The sequence below is a fragment of the Aotus nancymaae genome, unplaced genomic scaffold, assembly GCF_030222135.1.
Source record: "Aotus nancymaae isolate 86718 unplaced genomic scaffold, 86718_ANA_hifiasm-v0.15.2.pri h1tg000046l, whole genome shotgun sequence".
Lineage (NCBI taxonomy): Eukaryota > Metazoa > Chordata > Mammalia > Primates > Aotidae > Aotus > Aotus nancymaae.
In genome coordinates, this window is record NW_026988460.1 from 1,694,886 (window position 1) to 1,716,561 (window position 21,676).

The 21,676-nt window shown below is 38.1% G+C and overlaps 1 protein-coding gene across 2 annotated transcripts in view; it reads right to left on the reverse strand.

Moving 5' to 3' along the window:
- SUCLG2 (succinate-CoA ligase GDP-forming subunit beta) overlaps nucleotides 1-21,676 on the reverse strand; it is a 286,827-nt gene that overhangs the window by 194,532 nt on the left and 70,619 nt on the right. The gene's annotated exons all lie outside the window — the stretch shown is intronic.

Here is a 21,676-nt window from a genome sequence, read left to right on the forward strand (position 1 = left end):
AACCTCAGATGTCACCATCTCAGCAACCTTTCTTCTATCTACCCCAAACAGAGTTAATCATAATTTCCTTCCTTCTCAGTATACCACGGCATGTAATCCTAACTTACCTGGCAATTGCAGTGATTCTAAACCTGGGGAAACTCTGCCCCCCATAGAAGAGAACATTTGTCAATGTCTGGACACAGTTCAGGTGGTTACAACTAGGGGATGTGACTGGCATCTAAGGGGTAGAGGCCAGGGATGTTGCTAACCACCCTACAATGCACAGGACAGCCCCCACAGCAAAGAATTATCTGACCCAAAATGTCTACATTGCCAAGTTTAAGAAACCCTGCACTGGACCATTTGTATTTACTGGACGCATCCCAGGTCTGAGACAACAACTCCTGGAGTAGTGAGACAATAGCAGCCTGAATTCCAAGGGCCAGTGTCCAAATGCCAATTCCACAAAAATCACTTCTGTTTAATGTCAGGGAAACTTCCAAACCCTTGGCCCTCAACTATCTCATTTGTAAATGAAACTAATATAGGATTTATTCCACAGAATTGTTTACAGAAGAAATAAGATCGTATATTAGAACAAGTTAGTAAACTACTTAGACCAAAGTAAACACTGGCTAAATGTTCACCCTATACCATTTAATTTTCCTTATACAATGTAATTGTATAAAAAATATCTGCAGGGACTAGAATAGTGGTAAAACGTCACAAATCACTTTGTCTTTGGCATAGAACAGATATAGTGAGCTACTAACAAATTAAATATTTCTCTCTACACAAAATTTGTCTTATCTTACTGTGACCACTTTGTGCTCTTTCCTTCCATTATCACCACTTACGGGTGGCTTCCTTGTGTGTTCATTTTCTTCAAAGAAACAAAGTTTATATCACATATGAGAGTTATGACAAGAGGCAATGACAAAAGAAATAATCAAGTAATCCAGAAAGAAGATTACGGGGCAGCCCACTTAATACAACCAGCTGTGAAATGCAACTGCCAGGTAGGCAGCTCCTTCCTATATGATCATCTTCCAGGAAATAACGAATTGATCATATCAGACATTATTCAGGTCAAAAGCTTATCTATGCATATTATATCTGAGAACTAAAAAGGTTTAATTTATTGCCTCTGTGTCTGTCTCTCCCACAACCCTCCATCTAAAGTGAATTCCTCAAGAAACAGAAATAACTTTTCCCTCAGATCCCCAAACTTATCACAACACCTGGCACTCTGTATATGTTAATTCATCTTTCTTGGATGAATGAAAGAAAAGATATACAGATGGCCAAATGGATGAAAAAACATAAGACCAAATGGAGGAACAAATAAAGAAGGAACAAATGAATAATTAAATGGTTCTTTAGCCTATAAATAGCAGTATTACTAATTTCTATTTGAGCTTGAACAACATTAAAATATCAGTGTTCCTACAAATATATATACAGGACACAATTGCTCAACAAAAGAACTTGGTTTGCAGCTATACCCTGAACAGTAAAAAATGTGCTCTCTCAGTGTTGATGAATGATTTAACCCAGAGCAGTAAGAATAGGTTAGATTTTTACTAAGAGGAAGCTGCTCTGCATTTTGCAAGACCCCACCACAAACTCCAGGTTAAAACAGCCAGGAATACAACAAACATCATATTTAGCAGGAGAGAATTAATGCTACTCCCCTAAGATAGAAGACAAGGTAAAGAAGTCTCCTCTTACCAATTCCACTCAACGTAGTATTAGAGGCTGAGCCAGCGCAAGCAGGCAAGGAAGGAAAAAAAAGGCATTCACACTGGAAAAGCACAAAAAGACATAACATGGTCTATACACAGAAGACATAACTCTGTATAAAGAAAATCTTAAGGAATCAATTTTAAACAGTATTTGCATGAATGAACAAGTAAAGGAAGGTCACGGGATACAAAATCAGAGATACAAAAATCAATTGTATTTCAACATACAAGCAATGAATAATCTAAAAATAAAATTATTAAAGTAATTCCATTCACAGTAGCATCAAAAACCAAATACTTATAAATAAATTTAACAAAAGAAATGAAAGACATAACGCTTGAAAACTACAAATTGTTGCTGAAATAAACTAAAGATCTAAATAAACAAATTGGAAAATTCAATATTGTGAAGATGGCCATACTCCCACAATTGATGTAGAAGGATCAACATGAACTCTAACCAAAATTCCAGCAGGTTTACTTGCAGAAATGGACAAGCAGATCCCAAAATGTATACAGAAATGCAAAACACCTAGAATTGTCAAAACGGTTTTGAAAAAGGCAAAGAATATTGAAGAATTTTCACTTTCTAATTTTAAAATTTCTTATAAAGTTAATAGTTATTAAGTCAGTGTGTTTCTCACATATATTAGATTTGATTGTTTCCATTACAAATTACCACAAATTTAGTAGCTTAACACAATGTATTAGTTTACAATTCTGTTGGTCAGAAACTCAACATTGGTTTCACCAGGCTAAAATCAAAGTGTTAGTGAGACAGCCACATGGAAGGGGGTCCCTGGAGAAATTCCAACTAGCCAGCCCACCGGGGTGGAGCCCTGAGAAGTTCATGAGGGAGGAGCCTGGCCTCTCCTTTTCCTATGTGAAACCTGAGATTCAAATGCCCTGATAGGAAGCACTCTATCAGAGACTCTGGCTTGGTAAGAGTCCCAGTTCCCCCCTACCCTTTTTTTTTCCTTTTCACCCAATACAACCCTGTCTTACTCACCATTCAAATTGTCTGCGAGCCTGAATTTTTGTGGTCATGGGAAAAAGAACCCCATCTTTAGCTGAACTACGGAAAAGTCCTGCAACATTGGCAGGGCTGAATTTTTTCCTGGAGGTAAAGGTAGCATCTGTGTCATTGCTCATTTACGTGATTAACAGAATTCAGTTCCCGGGGTTGTAGTACTGAGATCCCTGCTTCCTTGCTGACAGTTCTCAGCTAACAGAGGCCACATACATTCCTTGGGTAGTGGACCCCTTCCACCATATGCAAAGCCAGTAACTACAGGTCAAGCCTCTGTCATGCTCAAATACCTCCTCCTTGTTTCACCTTTCATCTCTGACCTAATATGAAAAGGTTTTCTTCTTTTAAGGACTTGCGATTAGATTGGATCCACCTAGTAATCTAGGATAATCTCTCATCTAAACATTTATACTTGTTAACACATCTACAAAGTCCCTTTTACCATATAAATAACAGATTCACAGGTTCTGGAGCTTAAGACATGGACATCTTTGGGGAGCAACTTTTCTAATGACCGCATGGTATGAAGACAGATATATAAATCAATGAAACAGAATTGAGAGTCCAGAAATAAATTTTTACAATTATAGTCAATTGATCTTTGGCAAAGGTGCCAATGCAATTGATTGGGGAATGTATCCTTTGTTGAAAAAAATGGTGCTAAGACAATTGCAAAATTTTAACTTACACCTTCACCACATACCATGCACAAAAATAGACCCAAAGAGATCACAGACTTCAATGTAAAAGCTAAAATAATAAACTTTCACAAGAAAATAAAGGAGAAAATCTTTAAGATGTGAGTCAGGTAAAAAAAATTTTTAGATACAACAACAAAAGCATAGTCCACAAAAGAAAAAAATTAGTAAGTTGGACTTTGTTAAAATTCAACTAATAGACTTCAAATGGCACTACCAGAAACATGAAATGACAGGCAACAGACTGGGAAAATGTATTTGTAAGACACATATCTAATAAAGGTCTTGTCTCCAGAATTTATGAATAACTCTTACAATTCAATAAGACAAACCTCAGTCAAAAAATGAGCAAACTATATGGCCAGATAATTTACCAAAGAAGTTAGATGAATGGTCAATAAGTTAAAGAAAAGAGATTCAACTGCATTAGTCAGTTAGAAAAGGTAAATTAGAACAAAAACATCATTTTATACCTACTAGAATAGCTAAAATTAAAGAGACAGAAAACAAAAGTTAGGATATAAAGAAATGGAAACCTTCATGCATTGATAATGGGACTGTCAAATGGTATAACTACTTTGGAAAAAGTCTGGCAGTTTCTCAAAAAGTTAAACATAGAACTAATATAATCCAATAATTCCAAACCTAGGTATCTACACAAGAGAATAAAAACATTTGTTCACAAAGACTTACATGAATATTCATAGTAGTATTATTAATAATAGCCTCAAAGTGGAAGCAATCTAAATGTTCACCAATTGGTGAACAGATTATAAACCAAATATGACATATCCATATAATAAAATACTATTCAGCATTACAAAAGCAATAACTCTTGACATATGCTAAGTCATAGAAGAACCTCAAAAACAGTATGCTATGAAGCCAGATACAAAAAGCCACATGTCATATGATTCCATTTATATGCAATGTCCAGAAAAGGCAAACTTAAAGACTGAAAGTGAATGGAGGGGTTGCCTGGGGCTGGGGGTGAGAGTGGCAATTAACATCAAACCAGGCAGTAGGAATCTTAAGAGGGGGGGGTGAAAATATTCTAAAACTAATTTATGGGATGGTTGCACAACTCAATAATGTTACTAAAAATCACTGAATTATATACTTGAAATGGGTAAATTAATGATACGTAAACTGCATTTCAATAAAGTTCTTTTAAGAATAACTTATTTAAAAAGAAAGCCTGCCAACAAGGAAACCTATGAGAATTATCCTAGTAGGAAACATGTGTTCTTGGAAAATTATCACAATTATGCTATTAACACTGAACCTAAGAATTTAAAAAGTCTATTTCATCTAGACAGAATTGAAGAAAATGAGTGATGTAACACAAATCTAGTGGAATTCTAGTAGAATCTGGGCAGCTGTTTTCTGGATTCCTAAAGGATTGAAACAGAGAAACCTGGGACTTACCATCAGGCCATTCTTGACACATGAAATATAGGTACCTCCATGCAAGGGGCTTGACTGGGACTCCCCTTTCATTGGCAGTTGAGTCCTTTTTACCTTGAATTTCCATATAACTGCAGCTAACTGAATATATCAGAAAAGATGAGTCTCCTTGCTATTTCCACAGCAGGTTTCTGTGGACATGACTATTGCCGTGAGAATAATAAGTAAGAAATATTCACCAATCAACAGAGTAGCAAACAGATGACACAGGTCAACACAGGTGTCCTCAAGAAATCCCAGATCAAGTCTTGTCTGAAAGATAGTCTCACTGAGTTTTCAGGGATACTGTTCTTTTATAACCTAGCGATTCTCTTTGAAGAGAGAGACAAAGTATGCCATGATAGAGTTTGTATAAAGCAAAACACAAAAATATTTCATGTGGGCCAGTAAGTAATCTGTACACATTTTAATAGGAAAAAAAAAGGTAGACTTAGGAAACTTTCCTGATTCAGAATTGAACAGAGTTTTCAGAAGTATTTCCCATTCACAAATGTGTTGAAACATTCTCCTCTTTAAATAGAAAATAGATGAATTTAGATAAACATATTTAAATTCTCAGAGCAATTTGAGGAGCTGCAACAGTTTGGGGAAATGTCAAGAATACCCTCCGCTTGAGAAAACTGCTCCGCTATGTAAGATGGAGATCATCTTAAGGAAATAGAAACCTTCTTGAAGAAACTTACTGAGTGCCACATTTTTCCCAACTGTTGATTTATGTGAATTTCGGCTGAGAGTTACTCTCACTCTGCCAACTACATAAAAATATCTCAAACTGGCTTGGAGGCAAAAAGCATGTAAGTTGAGAAGGCAGAAAATACTACCGGTTCACCTGATTCAGAGCTTCAACACTCTCAATCCTCACTAAGAACTGATAACCAAATGGTTCAAATAAACTTCACTGTCAATACCAAACAGTGATTTAATTTTTTTTTTTTTTTTTTTTTTTTTACGAAAAGCCCAAAATAGATTAACCATGTGGGTGTAAAGAACTCTACTGATTGACTGACCCAGCCAAATGGCCTAAGGAAACAACGAAGTCCAATTAGGACACTTAAGAGTGAAGTGCTGGCTGGACACAGTAGCTCACGCCTGCAATCCGGACACTTTGGGAAGCTAAGGAAGGTGGATCACTTCAGGTCCAGAGTTCAAGACCCTCATCTGGCCAACATCTCATCTCTACTAAAAAATACAAAAAAAAAAAATTAGCTAGGTGTGGTAATACATGCCTGTAGTCCCAGCTACTTGGGAGGTTGAGGCAAGAGAAACACTTCAACCCAGGAGGTGGAGGTTGCAGTGAGCTGAGATCGTGCCACAGCACTCCAGTCTGGGTGACAGAGCAAAACTGTCTCAAAAAAAAAAAAAAAAGTTTAGTGCTTATATTGAAATTATAAATAAATAAGACAAAGGAACTTTCAAGGAATGGTGTCTACTACAAAATAATTAGGACTTAGAGCAGAGTTAGGTTCATAAATTTAACTAGAATCATGAGCTAGAGAGAAAAAAAGAATTGCACTAAGTAAAAGAAGACATAGAAATGACACAGGAGGAGATTTGATGTAAGCATTAAATTTTCATAGCTACTAAATGCTAAATAAAAGACTTCTCATATTACAGAGTTCTTAAAATCTGGTGGTATTTCAGCCTGTGGAGACCTAACGCATTTTGCTCAGGGCAAAAATCTGGCAGCCAAAAGAATCTCTACCAGAGTCTCTGTCTTCACTGGATCCGTCTCCTCAAATAACGGCAGGAATGGGAAGACAGAAGGCAAGGAACTCTTCAAAGCCTCAGAAAGTAGTATGCAACCAGAGCAGCCAGGGACAGCCCTATGGCAAGGGGGCATCCACACTACTGTCTAGCCAGCCATCATGCTACATATTTTATATGCACTTTCTCATTCAATTTTACTGAACAATGGAATTATATTTCCATTTGCCCAAAGACCTAAAGGCCAACATCAGGAAGGATATCCTCTCAAGGTCTTTATCTCCAGAGCAATAGGAAAAAAAAGTGCCAAATTTGAATTTCAAAAAGCATCATCAATTGCAGAGAGCTTGTTGAGTAACTAAGAGAGGTGGAGTAACAGGAGAAGATCAGGGGTTTAGTTTGTATCGTCCTTTCTCTCTGGGCTTTTCTCTCTGATTTTGTCATAAAGCAACATTTTTAATTCCTAGCTCTTCAAAATCACATCGACTTTTGATTGATTTATATGTGTGTGTGTGTGTATATATATATATGTAAAATTTTAAAGGCTATGTCTGTATCCAAGAGGTAAAGAAACAGTGGCATCTAATCAAGAGTAAGCTGATGCCTGCTGGAACTATCTATTTTTCCAATAAAAGTATTAGAACAAGATAATGATGAGAATTTATGTGTTCAAAATGTCTTAGATTGGCTTACCTAAAAACCAAAAGTATGTGAAAAATGTGTATGCCAATTCTTAGGTGAGAGTGGAATCTCAGGGAAGCCAGAGAGAGGACTAGGCAGTGAGGTCAGGGAGGAAGGAAAAGAATGCAAAATGGGATGTTGCCTAGGTGACAATAGCTGAACTGGAGATCACAGCTGGAAGCTTGGTTATGGGAGACAGGTTTCTCTTGAGAGGCCATAGGAACCACTGTGTCTGGGAATCATCCCTGAAGGAGGAAGAATGGTGAAGATGAGGAAGAAAGGCAAGGCAAGAAATTCATCTGCAGGCTTTTTCTCACTCCTTTCTCTCAGCCAAACATTGGTGGGAACAGCCTGGGATCCAAAGGGTCTGATGGGGCTGAGCTTGGGCCTCAGAAGAGACAAAGGGTTCCCAGGCAGGACAGCAACATGGGGGATGCCCAGGGAGGTTGCGGTGACCTGGCACCAGGGCTGCCACTCTCTAAGAAGGTCCAGGAGCACCTAGCCTGGCATCAACTGGCACACATACAGAATATTTTCTAGGATTTTATAGTATTTTCCAAAGGCTAAAATTTCTATCTTGAAATCCTAAAATTTCCTCAGAAAGAAAGGGATTAGGAATTTCAGTATGTTATGTGCAATATCAGAATGTATAATTAAAATAAAGCTGAAAATAAAATTATTTCACTCTTAAATAAAAATTTTCTTTCCTCATTAACAGATCATTTTACAATTAAGTTGCTGGTAAGTTAAAGGGTCCAAGTTCACAATTTACAAATCATGGCAAGACAAGGCAATTACAAGATTAACAGTAGAAGAATTTAGAATGTCAAGTGGCATTAATTTAAGTGAGAAATAAGTTCTCTACACATAATTTAAATAATGCCAAGTGCTCATAGAGGTTTGTTTTTCTGAGATGAAACTTGAAGTTAGATGTAACCAACAGTAATCATAGCCAAATACCCTACCCTTCAGAACTACAAGTTTTATTGCACATTGTTTAAAAAAAAATCTTATCACTCAGACTATGTGCAATATAAAACCGGTGGTAAAATCCACACAGATTTTAATAGGCTTACTGCCACTAAATTACAAACCAAGAAACTTCCAAAGGGGTCTCTCTGGCCTGGGTTCTCTTTCTAGCTGATTGGAAAGACTGCTCTGGGGGCACAGTGATATTCCAAGCTGGGCATGAACATCCTTAAGTGTAGCACCTAAAAGCTTTCAAACAGATCAGGGTGGTGGTAGAAAAAATTCAAATTTTTAAAACATAAACAGGGTAATGGAAAATAAAGTTCATGTCAGTTGTCCAAGATACTGCAATGTTATCCTTTGAAACGACGTTAGTATGTTTGCAAAAAATTAACTTGTTTATAGGAAAACATAGGACATTGAGTTACAAGGCAAAATGGTACCTATTATTCTGAGATACATAAACAGAAAGACACATTATAAAATATTTAAGTTGCAGGTGTCAGTCAGTACAACTCCATAAGACTTAAAAATCAAGGAAGTGAGTCAACAAAAAGAAAAAAATAAAAATAAATGAGACCCCATCAAATTAGAATATACTTTAGCAAATCTCAATATATTGATGTTTTATACTTCTGTCCATTTTTATTTCTTAATTACGGTACTACTATACAACTATAGTCTAATACATTTAAAAATCAAACTTCATAGGATAAAAAATACAACTTAAAAATTCCTCACTCTTTTTTCTAGCATATTCAGATAAGCAACATAGGAGAAGCCCACACCAGTACCTGTAGCCATCATGTCTATATTTTATTCATAACACAGGCAGATAGAGCCACATTTTGTGGCTGGCTGTATGCGCTTACACATTCATATGTGTGTCTGGAAGGCCATACATCAAACTGACAACAGTGATTACATCTGGGTGGGAACATCTTTTTGGCCTTCTTCATATTTTATTTTTTGAACAATTTTGCAACAAGCTTTTTTGATTAAACTGAGAAGAGTGCTAAAAAGATAAAGTTAAATATAATGAAAGATACATCCTCAAAGTGGCTACATTTATCCTTTCACCCAATGATTGCTGAGTGCCTGCTCAGGGCACTGGGAGAGATGCACAAAAGCTGGCTGAAGCTGAGTCCAGAAATGAAGCCTGAGACACCAGACAAACAGCAGAGACTGTCCCCTATTAACTATTATCTTCACTTCCAGGTAAGAATGTTATCCAGGGGTCACAAAATTTGGAGCTGCTTCATCTTCCAAAACCACTGGTCAGTTTTGAACACAGTTGAGCTGGATATTATAGACTGTCAATCATAATTTCACACCTGAGTTGTCAGGGAGAAAAAAAGTTCCTACTGCACTTGGAAATGTCAAGTGTAACTCAATAAATGTCAAATTAAATTGAACTGTTTGTGGGAAATTGTTTAGAGTTGTTTATAATAGGGGGAAAACATGCAATCATCCTAAATGGGTATATGAACAGGAAGCCTGGATAATACCTTCTGAAAATATGACCACCTGCATTTGCTAATACTGTGTGTTCCTGAAATCAAGAACCCTCTCTGTCATGGTACCTTGTATGGTAAATCGTGCTAACTTCCTCTGAAGAGTACTTCTTAATCTTTTAACACTGGATGTCCAGTCACTTTTCAAATAAACACATTTCTCACACATGTAGCTCTGTGAGCTGATGCAAAGGGAGTTGCTGAGCATGCAACCAATGCTGGTTAGCACTTTCTTTAGCCATTCCCATGGTAGTCTTTTTCTCAAGAGTAAACTCCAAAAATGCAGACAAATTAAGATAACACAAGACCAAAAGTACATAATACCCAGCTATTTTTTATTACTGAAAATAAGATGTGGTAAGCAGATGTGTCACACACATATCTGTGGTCAACATCATGGGGCTGTCTTCTGCCATATTTTTTTGTCAAAAGGATCGGAAGGTCTCTCAGTGAGAAGTGGCTTTCTCTGGACTCTTCATCTTTCTCTAGGAGATTAAGCATTCAATATTTTTCAGAAGAGGAGGGCATGCAATGAAGTGATGGCTGCAATTCTTTGCTTTAATTCAATCAGCATTTACTGAGCACTATCCTGTTGCAAGTTCTTTACAGAAAAGGTGTGATGGTGAAAAGTGAGCCTTGAACTTTTCAAGCTCGAAATCAAGTTATGGAGACAGATGAAAAGAAGACAAAGACCAAAGAATGCATGATGTATAAAGTGCAGCGGCACCATCTCAAAGTGACGCCTAACTCAAGTATGGAAAGTCGGAGATACTTCTTGGAGTATTAGGCTAAGGAAAGGTGAGCACTAAAGTACCAAAGGGACAGAAGAATAATTATAGAAAGACCTGATGGTATTTAAGGCAGCTTATAGGATTCAGTCAGGTAAGGATGACTTCTACCAATACGGTTAATCACCAGACACGCATTTAATGTGCAGAAATGGTACATCAGTAAGAGTTGTAAATTAGCTCCCAAAAAGTTGGAGCACTAAGTATTAACTTACAATACCCAAATTAAGAAGTCAATTTAGGAACTCTGTGTAGTTCTCAGGTTAGACCAAGCTAGATCCTTTGAAGGTTTTATACTTAACAATAAGTATTAGAGAAATTTTGCCATGTACATATCAGTATACCATATTTCTCTTTTTAAAAAAAACATTTAACATTCAGAGGTACATGTACAGTTCTGTTATACAGACAAATTTCACGTCACAGGGGTTTGGTGTATAGATTTTTTTTGTCACCCAGGTAATAAGCATAGTACCTGATGGGTAGTTGTTGAATCTTCACCCTCCTCCTACCCTCCAACTTCAAGTAGGCCTCCGTGTCTGTTGTTCCCTTTTTTGTGTCCATGTGTACTCAATGTTTAGCTCCCACTTAAAAGTGAAAATATACAGTATTTGGTTTTCTGTTCCTTAGGATAGTTTGCTTAGGATAACGGCTTCCAGCTCCATGTGTATTGCTGCAAAAGACATGTTCTTGTTGTTTTTTTATGGTGGCATAGTATTCCATGGTATATACGTACCACATTTTCTTTATCCAGTCTACCAGTGATGGGCACCTAAGTTGATTCCATGTCTTTGCTAATACTATTCAATGTATTAGCATTGAATAGTGCTAAAATGAACATATGTGTGCACGTGTCTTCATGGCAGAACGATTTACATTCCTTTGGGTATATGCCCAATCATGGGATTGCTGGTTGAAAGGTAGTTCTAAGTTCTTTGAGAAATCATCAAACTGTTTTCCACAATGGCGGGACTAATCTACATTCCTACCAGCAATGTGTAAATGTTTCCTTTTCTCCAAAATCTTGCCAGCATCTGCTATTTTTGACTTTTTACTAGTAGCCATTCTGACTGACTATACCACACATCTAAAGCATTCATTTTGGTGCAATGACATTCCCCTCCCAAACAAAAACACCTTTTATTACATCACATGTGATGATTTTCCCATAAGGCAACTCTCAGGCTATTCATTTTGATGTTTGTTTTCTTCCATCACTTCCCTCTAATAACTCGACTACCTCAGGTTAGTGGATGGGAGTTATTTGTATGCCATGATAAAAGGGAAAATACCTTACAGTGTCTTTCTTTTATCACTGAGTGCATGACACACTTCCCTCTCCTCTGATGCCTCAGCCTCCCCCTGAGACTGACCAGTGGTCCTGGTATGTTCAATCAACAAGGTTCCGGGACACTACCTCCTGCCACACCATCTCCTGCCACGCCACTTCCAGCAGAGGGCCAAACCTGCTGCAGATGCCTCTGTCATTCATTGTCCTGTCCAAATTCCAACTTGGCAAAGCCACCCTAGGGAGAGCCACCATCCTTCCCACCTGCCTGCCTCCTCACTGGTCTCCCGCTTCTGCTCTTGGCCCCCCTAACAGGCCAATTTCAGCTCAGCCAGAGGATCCTTTTAAAATATCATGTCACCCTGTGCTCAAACCACTGAAAAGTTTCTCAAAGTGTTAATTTACCATAAGACCCAGCAATTTCACCACCGGGGTTCTACCTGTTTTAGTTTATGTTGGTGTTGTGATAGACAATCACAAATTTAAAGGCTAAAAACAATGCTCATTTACTGTCTCACAGTATTTGCAGGTCAGAAGTCTGGCAGATGTAACTGGATTTTCTGTTTAGAGTCTCACCAGGCTAAAATCAAGCTATTGGCCGGGACTAGGATTCTTATTTGTTGCTTAGAGTCCTCTTCCCACATTACTGGTTAGTGGCAGAATTCAGTTCCTTGCAGCTACAAGCCTGAGGTCTCCAGTTCCTTGACACAAGGCCCTCATCTTGAAGCCAACAATGGTATATCAAATCCTTTTCATGCTTCAAATGTCTTTGATTTCTATTATACCTCTTTAAATCTCTCTTCGAACTTCCTCTACTTCCTCTTGTACTTTTACAGGCTTATGTGATCATACTGGGTCCATCTAGTTAATCCAGGATAATCTCTTGATCTTAAGGTCAACTGCATAGTAACCTCAATTACATCTGCAAACTCCTTGTTGCCATGTAATGCCACATATTCAAGGGCACAAAACTAGGGATGAAAGTCTTGGGGCCAGAATTCTGCCTATCACGGTACCGAAGAGAAATAAAAATACATTTCACACAAAGACTTGGACATAAGTGTTCATAGCAGCATTAACCATGATAGCCAAAAATTCAAATCAACATAAATATCTACCAATTGGTAAATGGACAAAATGGGCTGTATCCATACAATGGAATACTCTTCGGCAACACAAACTACTAATACATTCAATAACATGAATTAACCTCAAAAGCATGATATTAAGTGAAATAAGGTAGACACAAGAGACCACATGTTGTAGGATTCCATTTAAAGAAAAGACAAATCTATACGGGCACAATATAGACTAATGATTGTTGGGGTTGGCAGTAGTAATGGGATTAACAGTAAACGAGCATAAAAAATCTTATCGGAGGATGAAATGTTTTAAAACTGGACTAAAGTGACGGTTATAGAGCTTGGTAAATTTACTAAATATCATTGAATTAAACTTCCTTCACTTAGTATCATGCCATCATGTTTCTGAGGTTCATTTATGTTGCTGAATGTATTAATAGTTTGTTCTTTGTGTTGCCAAAGAGTATTCCACTGTGTGGTGTATTAGTCCATACAATGGAATACTCTTTGGCAACTGCTGCTATAAAGAACTGCCTGAGGTCGGGAGCAGTGGCTGATGCCTATAATCCCAGCACTTTGGGAGGCCAAGGCGGGCGGATCATGAAGTCAAGCAATCAAGACCATCCTGGCCAATATGGTGAAACCTCATCTCTACTAAAATACAAAAATTAGCTGGGCGTGGTGACGCATGCCTATAGTCCTGGCTACTCGGGAAGCTGAGGCAGGACAATTGCTTGAACCTGAGAGGCAGAGGTTGCAGTGAGCCGAGATCTCGCCACTGCACTCCAGTCTGGTGCCTGGCAAAAGAACAAGACTCTGTCTAAAAAATAAAAAATAAATAACTGCCTGAGACTGGGTAATTTATAAAAGAAAGAGGTTTAATTGACTCACAGTTCCACATGGCTGGGGAAGTCTCAGGATACTTACAATTATGGTAGAAGGGGAAGCAAACACATCTTTCTTCACATGGTGGCAGGAAGGGGAAGGGCTGAGCAAAGGGAGAAGAGCCCCTTATAAAACCATCAGCTATCATGAGAATTTACTCACTATCATGAGAACAGCATGAGGGTAACTACCCCCATGATTCAATTACCTCCCACCAGTCCCTCCCACAACACATAAGGATTATGGGAACTACAATTCAAGATGAGATTTGGGTGGGGACACAGCCAAATCATATCATATGGATACAGTACATTTTGTCCATTGAAGTATATACTTGAAATGGGTAAATTTTATGATATACAATATGTAACTTAATTACCTTGTTAGAAAATTAAAAATAAATAAAACCATTGCCAAATAGTTCCTTTTTCATGTTAATTTAAACCCAGCAAACCCAGCACCCCTCTAATTGCATACGAATCCCTACAGGATAGTCTCCATACTCCAGTTTCACCTCATGTCCCTAATTGCTCTCTTTCTCTAATCACCTGATAATGTCCAGGAACATTCCTGCCACAGGACCTTTCCAACTGATCCCATCAATCTAATCCTTCAAATTAGGTTAAAGTTGCTTTGGCTCCAGCTCTCTCTTAAATTAGTTGTGAATACACATGGTCTTGACCAGAAAAAGAACATGAAGAGGACACTCAATGCTCCTCTCTGTTCCCTTTGTGCTCCAATGGGATAAAGGAACATATAATGAAAAATGATGGCACTGTAAAAACTGGTACAATTTAAGTAATTTGATGCTTAGAGAGGAGGCAAAGGACGTTCTTCAAAACAGGGACATTCCATCATCTGTCTTCAGCTGCCACTGGATGCCAATAAGCCACTGGAATATAATAGCTGCCTACACCAGGACTGTATAAATCACTATCATGCTGAAAATGCTTTCTCCCCGCTACAATTCACATTCCCCTGTCCATTAAGGGTCCTGCTTTAAGTTGGGTGCAGTTGCTCACACCTGTAATCCTGGCACTTTGGGAGGCGAGGAGGGTAGATCACTTGAGGTCAGGAGTTCGAGACCAGCCTGGCCAACATGGCAAAACCGTCTCTACTAAAAGTACAAAAAATTAGCCAAGCATCCATGTGGTGAGCACCTGTAATCCCAGCTACTTGGGAGGCTAAGGCAGGAGAATCACTTGAATCCAGGAGGTGGAGGCTGAAGTGAGCTGAGATCACACCACTGCACTCCAGCCTGGGTGACAGAGCAAGACTTCATCTCAAAAAAAAAAAAAAAAAAAAAAAGTCCTGCTTGATTTCAATTATTTCCCTGATGGACTTTCCTCCACATTTGTAAAATAAAGCTGACATCAACCAACCTATATCCTAAACTAGCCAAAACAATCATACCCGCTTTATCAGAACTACATGTGCAGTTAAATAAATAGCATGCTACTTCCAAAAGAAACAATTACTTCTACTTTTTAAACACAGATGAAGTATCCTACTTGTAATTCTCAATGATTTCCACAGAGATCGAGTGAGTCTCCTTCTTTACTGCAGCCAATGTCCCACTATCAGATTCACAAGGCAGAAACTTGAGAGTCAGGGAACAGTACCAGCTAACCTCAAAAGGCTGTTGTAGTTTCTCAGTAAGTTCCTGGAACAACCTAGACTGCATGGGACAAAATTTTCTTTTTACAAATGATGTGTTTTATTTTATTTTTCTTAAAGGAATAACTATGAATAATAATGAGATTCACTGATTTCGAGAGATCAAAAAAAAGCAAGTTTTGTAGCAGAGTCTAATGTGCCAATTTCACTCCTTAGGCAGCCAATTAATCCACCCTTCCCAATCGGTCTGATATTCATGATCCTATGGGGTGTTTTTAAAATGTAAGTATTTTAAGGACTAAGTAAAAAAAATTCAGGATGTTGCTGGCTTCTCCTATTTTTATATGTTCTGTTGGATGACCTTTTCAAATGCTCTAGACCAAAGTCCGTTGCTTTTGCTTTTGCTTTTAAATCAGCACAGTATGGTGGTTAGGAACACATGCTCAGACAGGCAGAGGTTCCAACTCCAAATGTGATGCTTACTATGTTCAGAGATTTAAGTAACTTGTTCAAAGTCACACAAGTAATAACTGACATGAAAGAGATCTGAACTAAGACAGTCTGGCTCCTATGGGCTTAGTCACTACCCTAAGCTGCCTCCCATGTACTGTTACTACTACTGTTCATCCATCACCACCACCACCATCCTCCTCCTACTCCTGCTTCTCCTCATGATCATCATCACTATCAGAAAGCCATGTTATAGATAACAATTAAAACTATTATTAATGTATCCAGTCTTGAACTCCAAAAAGGCACAGTCAGCAAACGTCATCCAACAAACAGTCACCACATCCATTCATTTTTCTAATGCTATTCCAGTGAACTAGGGAAGAAAATGTCATAAACCTCATTTTACAGATTGGGGAACTGAGCTAAAAATGATTAAGTCTCCTAGCTTCCCTCGGTGACTGAGAGGCTGAGATAGAACACATGACGCTTGGCTCTGTTTGCCGGGCATTATCACTCATCTTAAAAATATTTAAGCTTCCCAAATGAAAATAGGTAGGACTGTTTCCAGCCGTCTGATGTACCTGGAGACAAACAAGGCCAAGCAGGCTTGCTAAGCACATTGGAATAAATAAAGTATGAAGACATGAGTGAGGGCCTATCATAAAGAATTCCCATGTTGCGTCTGCAGTTAGCATAATAACCGTGGCATTTCTTTTCGTTCTGCATTCAGCCTGGGTAATTCAGTGAAACCTTAAAAGTGACAAATGAATGTTGAAAAAGAGCTGACATTTCTTCCAAGATTTGAGATGATGCCAGAAGGATCCTAGGAAAGTGCAGTGACAGCTGGAATGGAGGAAGACAGAGTTTAAAAAGCAACTTACCACTTACTTTTTTTGTATAATTTTTATATTAAGACCACAGAAATAGCATAAGATTATACTGAAAGAAAAAAATTAAACTCTTTTGTAATTGTACAGTTAATATTTCTAAATTCACCAAAACTGGAATGACTGCCAAATTTGTCACCGAAGCCTATAATCCAGTCCCTATGGTCTCATTCATTGACAAATATTTTTATCCATTTCAAAACACACAAGGAAAAGTCTCTTAAAGATTCTACCAGACCTTTAAAAAGGTCTGAAAAATTCCAAAGCTTTATAATATTTTCCTACTACTCTGCTACATGCACATTTGCCAAAATTTCACTAAAACAAACCACTTAAAATTAATAAATTACCTGTCAAATCCCATAAAAACAGATGGTCACTTAGAGACAGGAGAAGATGTTATCATTCTGTTTTACACAGCTGTTCAGACTAGGAAAAGATCATTTCATTTTCCATAACAGACAATGAACCTTGTCTAAGATTTCCAATATTATGCATAAAAATGAAAATATCATGCAGCTGCTCCTATGTTACACATCTGGTTACTGTTGAAGAAAACATCTTTAATAACAAAATGAAAATCATCATAATAAATAAAAACTAAAATTGGTCTGTCTTTGTTTTCTCTTAACAAGTATCATGCTACTTGTAGGTCCTTTGCCATCAAAAAATTTTAAGTTGCTGTATGTTCCTAAATTGAGGTACTCTAAATGCTATGTAACACAATTAAAATTTTATCAGTAATCTCCTATCCATAAGAAAGTACACACAGCTGAATATCTGACGTCCCAATTGTTTCTTCCTGTTACTCCTTTCAAGAAGGTGTTTTAGTAATTTTATCAGAAATCTAACACATGAAACAATAAGTCAACACAACATTAGTGTCACACATCCGAAATGAGATTTTGATTTGTTAGTCTCCAACACATTACTTACATTACTATAAATCATGTGAAGATGAAGACATTTGGCACCTAAGAATAGTTATGAAATACCCAACACAAAGAGCATGTCTGTATTTATGTTCAGAGCTCTCTTAGTTCTATATTTTTAGCAAAAGACATGAAACTTGATAGCTAAATATATGACCACTTTTTCACATTACTTGCCAGGAGCACCAATGTTTCAGTCTTCGAAATGTCCACAAAATATATTGGTGACATTCAACTACTGTAAGAGATGGGGTATGTACAGCAGGGGGATTCATTTAATATTGGCAAAATGATTACAATTTGGACAGATTACTGTTCAAACAGAGTTAACTGTTAAGTACTGAATTTGATCAGAAGTTTGCCTATCAATCCCTTGTTTAAAATTTCAAATGGATTTCACTGGAACAAAATCCAAACCCCTTACAGGGCCTGCAAGGCTCTGGTGACCTCCAAGACCCTGCCCTCTTCTCTAATCCCATCTCCTTCCATGCCCTGACCCCACCAAGGTGCTGGCCATCACCCATGTGATCCACCCACTTGGAATGCCCTTCCCTTAGATCTTCTTGCAGCTGTTGGGCATTCACATCTCTCATCACAATGTCATTTCCACAGGGAAGACTCCTCTGACCACTGGTCCCACCCTTATTTTTCCATCATTATCTCACTACCCTCTTTTATATTATTCAAAGCATTGATAACCTGAGCACATTGCATTGTAATTCTTTGCATGGTTTTCTGTCTTATCTCACTAGAATTCAAAGCCACTCCCAAGAGATGCCTTACTCCAGTTACATCTCCGGCACCAAGTACCTGTACATAACACATACTAAATGAAGGAACAAACTTTGTTTTTCACTAAACTGACTAATAATGTGACTGAAGTGGCCAAACGATCCAATGGAATCTGAATTGTATCTTGGATACCCCAATACTGGCCTCATAATTAAACTTAATCACGGAATGGGGATATAAGTCCTCAAGGCCAAAGGGATTGTCCAGAGCTTACAATCCCCTGCCATGCACATTGCCCCAGAAGTCTACTGAAATGGCCCATTGTGTGCCTCTTCTCAAGACGGGGCCTTCCAAGGGAAGCATGTGCTATCCTCTAATTGCACTCCTATGTTCAAGGGGTGGCTGTGTGCAGGAGAGGTGGGTAGACCTAAACACACATATTCATGAGGCACCTCACAATGCAGAATGAAGCTGCGAGTGGAAAGAGGAACCACCGGCTAGGGGGTGGTAATCCCTAATCCCTATGCTGCACATTCCTGCACTAAACTCCACAAAGTCCAGTAATGCAAAATGGAAGCTAGGCCTTACAGGTCACTCTGAAGGTAAGCTTGTCAGGGCAAGCCATTTTATTCAATTTGGGATATATTTTCGTCTACTTGATATAGGGTTAGCTTGATTTATATATGCATTTATAAAATTTTATATTCTGAATGTATGGTGTATGGGCCTCTATTTGTCCTCCTCCCCCTGGTCCTATTTAAGAGTTAGGGATAGGGTCTATCTGCTATTATGAGAACTCGATCAAGTATCTATCTAAGTCTCCTCATTTGAGAAAGAGAAATAATTCCCGTCTTGTCAACACCCTATATTACGTAAAGAGCAAATACATAAAAATAAAAAACATAATTTTAAAATATTTCTATTATGTTCTTTCCCATATACCACCCTATGTATTCTAGCAAGTGAAACCATGAGAATTTCCATCACCAATTCCAAAGCAACTGTGGCTTTTCAGAAACTTTTTAACTAGATAGGTAATATGGTTTAGATGTTTGTCCCCTCAAAATCTCATGTCGAATAGTAATTCCCAATGTTGGAGGTGGGAGCTGGTGGGAGGTGTTTGGGTCATGGGAGAAGATCCCTCATGAATGGCTTGATGCTCTCCTTGCAGTCATGAGTGAGTTCTCACTCTGAGTTCATGTGAGATCTGCTGTTTAAAAGACTATGGCACCTCCCACTTTCCACTCTTGTTCCGTCTCTCACCATGCCTACTCCTGCTTCGCCTTCTGCCATGGTTTTAGATTCCTTGTGGCCTTCCCAGAAGCCAAGCAGATGCTGATGCCATGCCTCCTGTACAGCCTACAGAACCATGAGCCAATTAAACCTCTTTTCTTTATAAATTACCCAGCCTCAGCTATTTCTTTAAAACAACACAAGAATAGACTAACACAACAGGGTTTGGCTTCTCACTTTGTGTTGTCGTTGTTGTTTTGTTTTGTTTTTTCAGTGTCAAGTACTCTTTACATTTCTTCTTCATTCTACAAAGTTTCACATCTTTCCAGAAGGAAAAGACGTCCAACTGTCTAACACTTTAGACATTAAGAGAGAGTTCTTTAACAAAATTTTTTAAAGTTTAAAAAAAAAAACCTTTTCAAATTATTTATGTTTATAGAGAGGTGCCAACTAAAAAATATCTCATCTCCTATTTAGCCTATTGAATACTGACTTGTTTTCCAGGAAAAGTACATAATATACACAAGTGCTGTGCATTTACTGATCTCTAATCGGTTGCTGGAATGAACTGAACAAGAAGTATACCCCTGGGGCTATTTTAGAACTCTCCAGCTGTCTGTCCAGAAGCCTTTCCTCCCATTCCAGAGAAAGGATGATCTCAGAGATTTAATAAATCGAGAGCACAAACAGCACATACAAAAAAGCTAGGACGAACAAAGAGAAATGCGAAATGAGTGGGCAGGCAGGTTAGGGTGCAGCAGTAGATAAAACAGACTCTGCGGGGCAAGGAAAAACAGAATGAGATTTCAATGGACTGAGATTCAAAAAGTCAAAACCTTTTTTCACAATTGATATGGTTTGGCTGTGTCCCCATCCAAATTTCAACTTGAACTATATTTCCCAGAATTGTGTGTTGTAGGAGGGACCCAGGAGAGGTAATTGAATCATGGGGGCTGGTCTTTCCCATGCTATTCTCGTTATAGTTAATAAGTGTCATGAGATCTGATGGGTTTATCAGGTGTTTCTGCTTTTGCTTCTTCCTCATTTTCTCTTGCTGCCACCATGTAAGAAGTGCCTTTCATGTCCCACCATGATTCAGAGACCTTCCCAGCCATGTGGAACTGTAAGTCCAATTAAGCGATTTTATCTTCCCAGTCTCAGGTATGTCTCTATCAGCAGCATAAAAACAGACTAATATGACAATGCATTAGATCTTTCACATGGGGTACACTACTCACTGTAGAAAAATTATAAACTGTCTAAAAATAAATAATAGAAATCTATATCACATTCCCCTTTAGAGTTCATCATATCAGAACTTTCCAATTTTCTATAAAACTAAATAGTTCTACCTTGTCTCTAAAGTCTGCAAATCAAGTAAATGCAGCCGGAGACCTACCTGTAAATAATAACAGCAATAATAATAAAGCAGCTAACATTTATTGCTCTTTTTATTGACTGACTAATTTCCATACACTGATCTGAGTTATTGCTATTAATTTAATGAGAACAAAGCAATAATCTGATTCAAGAAACAGTATTAGTTCCTCTTGTAGATGGGGAAGCTAAGACACAGGAAAGTTAAGAAGCTTGCCCAAGATCTCATGCTGGAAAATTAGAAGTAAAGTATTCAGAACCCAGAAGGTCTGGCTTTATGGAGGCAGCCAATGATTCAGATGTAAGGGACAGAGTAAAGAACTGCCAGGAACTTGACACTTGATCAGCCAGCCCTTCAACAAATCTGTGTTCATCATTATCACATTCAAGGGTGCAAGGCCAAACAAACGACACAAATAAAGCTAATGTGAATCCAGGCCTGGCAACTCACTATCCTAGTAGCAAAGAAAGAAGATCTTATTGATAAATCCTCATGAAGCAGCTTTGTATACAGTCTCTCATATGATATGTCTTCACAGTATCCCTGAATTGTTATTCCCAGTTCATGGAGAAAGAAAAAGAGCCCAAATATGCCAAGCAAGATATTCAAGG